The 2,588-nt window shown below is 46.6% G+C and overlaps 1 pseudogene; it reads left to right on the top strand.

Annotated features, from left to right (window-relative positions):
- Positions 1-2,165: 2,165 nt before the first annotated feature.
- On the top strand, positions 2,166-2,255 carry LOC125134761 (uncharacterized; annotated as a pseudogene).
- Positions 2,256-2,588: the final 333 nt, after the last annotated feature.

Genomic DNA, 2,588 nt, shown 5'->3' with positions numbered 1-2,588 from the left:
GGCCCCTGAGCTCGGACTTGGCATGATGCTCCTGCCACCTAGTGGTCAGTCAAAGACGCGCGGCTAATTTATTTCAACCTCCCCTTGGCTCTAATTCATCCACCCAGCACACCTTCGTGAGGGACCCACCGTGCTGCGTGGACCTTGCGGGGCTCTGCCTCTCAGAGCTGGAAGGAGTCCTACCAATCACTTCCTTGGCGCATTCTCAGTGATGAGACTGAGCCCCGGGGGTGTGGGTGTGACCACACACAGTCCCACTGCAACTCCTTGAACACGTATCAAACACTCCTTTCTCCACCCAACAGGGGGCGTAATGGGAAACATTTGTGGGGCTTTTTAGCACTAAACCTGCCCAGAGAGGGACGGGTCCTGCACTTCCATATTCGCAAAGCCTAGGATAGGCTCTCTCACAGATATTTCATTCTTTTTTCTTTCTTTTTTCTTTTTAGGGTCGCACCTGTGGCATATGGAGGTTCCCAGGCTAGGGGTCTAATGGAGCTGTAGCCCCCGGCCTTTGCCAGAGCGGAGCTGCGTCGCAACCTACACCACAGCTCACAGCAACGCCAGATCCTTAAGCCACTGAGCGAGGCCAGGGATCGAACCCAAAACCTCATGGTTCCTAGTCGCATTCCCTTCCAATGCTCCATGATGGGAACTCCAGATAATTATTTCTTACTTGGAGACACACACACCAAGCTGAAAGCCATGAGGCTCCTACCCAGTTTTCTGTGCTACCAGCATATCTATTTATGGAGCACTTTACGGTTTACAAACTCCCTCTGCATCCATTATTGTGTCAGATCCTCACACAACATTGTGAAGTATCATCTCCATCTTCCAGGCCAGGGAACTGGACTCACTAGGTTACCTCCCTGGTCACATGACTAATCAGTGTGAGGCCAGGCTCTTAGATCCAGGTCCAGATAGGTTCCAAGTCCCAGCGTTTTCTGCTGACGCTGGGCTGCTAGTCCCACAATAAGATGCATCAGGCCAAGACTGAAAGGCCAGTACCTGTAATTCCTGCAGTGGCTCCATGGAAATGAGTATGACTAGTATCCATGAGGATGTGGGTTCGATCCCTGGCCTTGTTAAGTGAGTTGGGGATCCCACGTTGCTGTGGCGTAGGTCACAGACATGGCTCCGATTCAACCCCTAGCCTGGGAACCTTCATATGCGGATCTAAAACGAAAACAAAAAAACCAAAAAAAACCCATACCTATCTAAAGTCAGTTGTTAAATAACATTTAACATTTAAAATTTTTGTTTAATAAATATTTTGGGAGCCCCCAGCGGACAAAGCACGGGAAGGCAAGTTTTAGAGATAAACAAGGCATGACACTGGACTTCAAGGTCCTTAGAATCCGCTGCAGTCACTACCATGTATATTTCCACCCAGTCCCAGTTTCTCCCCCCACAATACACAAACACCCACCCACAGTGGTGCACTGGCAAGAAAGCTTTCCAGAATTTTTTTTTTTTAAGTTCCAATTTGTAGCTGCTGATCTCTATAAATAATCCCATACATCATGCTACCAAGAGCTTGATGGTAAGCTAGCAAAATTTCCACATTTGGAGTTCCCGTCGTGGCGCAGTGGTTAACGAATCCGACTAGGAACCATGAGGTTTCGGGTTCGGTCCCTGCCCTTGCTCAGTGGGTTAACGATCCGGCGTTGCCGTGAGCTGTGGTGTAGGTTGCAGACGCGGCTCGGATCCCGTGTTGCTGTGGCTCTGGCGTAGGCCGATGGCTACAGCTCCGATTGGACCCCTAGCCTGGGAACCTCCATATGCCGCGGGAGCGGCCCAAGAAATAGCAAAAAGACAAAAAAAATAATAAAAGAAAAAAAAAGAAAAAAAAATTTCCACATTTAAAAATGCATTCTGGGAGTTCCCGTCACGGCTCAGTGGTTAAGGAACCTGACTAGTATCCATGAGGACGCGGGTTTGATCCCTGGCCTTGCTCAGTGGGTTAAGGATCCGGCGTTGCCCTGAGCTGTGGTGTAGGTCACTGACGCGGCTCAGATCCTGTGTTGCTGGGGCTGTAGCGTAGGCCAGCAGCTGTAGCTCCAATTAGACCCCTAGCCTGGGAACTTCCATATGCCACGGGTGCGGCCTGGAAAAAAAAAAAAAAAGGCAATAAAATAAAATAAAAATAAAAATGCATTCTGGAGCTCACTTCAGCAGCACATACACTAAAATTGGAAAGATACAGAGAAGATTAGGATGGCAGGAAAATTCATGAAGCGTTCCATATTTTTAGCAATGAAGTCCTGCTGTACAGCACAGGGAACTATATCCAGTGTCTTGGGATAGACCATGATGGGAGATAATAAGAAAGGGAATGTGTATATATGTATTATTGAGTCAATTTGCTGTACAGCAGAAATAGGCACAACATTGTAAATCAAGTATCCTTTAATTTAAAAAAAATTTTTAAATAAAAATGCATGAGGCAAACTATTATATATAGGATGGATAAATAACAAGGTCCTACTGTAGAGCACAAGGAACTATAATCAATATCCTGTGATGAACGATAATGGAAAAGAATATGAAAAAGAATACACATATATATACACACAAACATAACT

This window comes from Phacochoerus africanus, chromosome 8 (assembly GCF_016906955.1).
Source record: "Phacochoerus africanus isolate WHEZ1 chromosome 8, ROS_Pafr_v1, whole genome shotgun sequence".
In the NCBI taxonomy this organism is placed as follows: Eukaryota; Metazoa; Chordata; class Mammalia; order Artiodactyla; family Suidae; genus Phacochoerus; species Phacochoerus africanus.
This window is presented reverse-complemented; position numbering and strand designations above follow the sequence as displayed.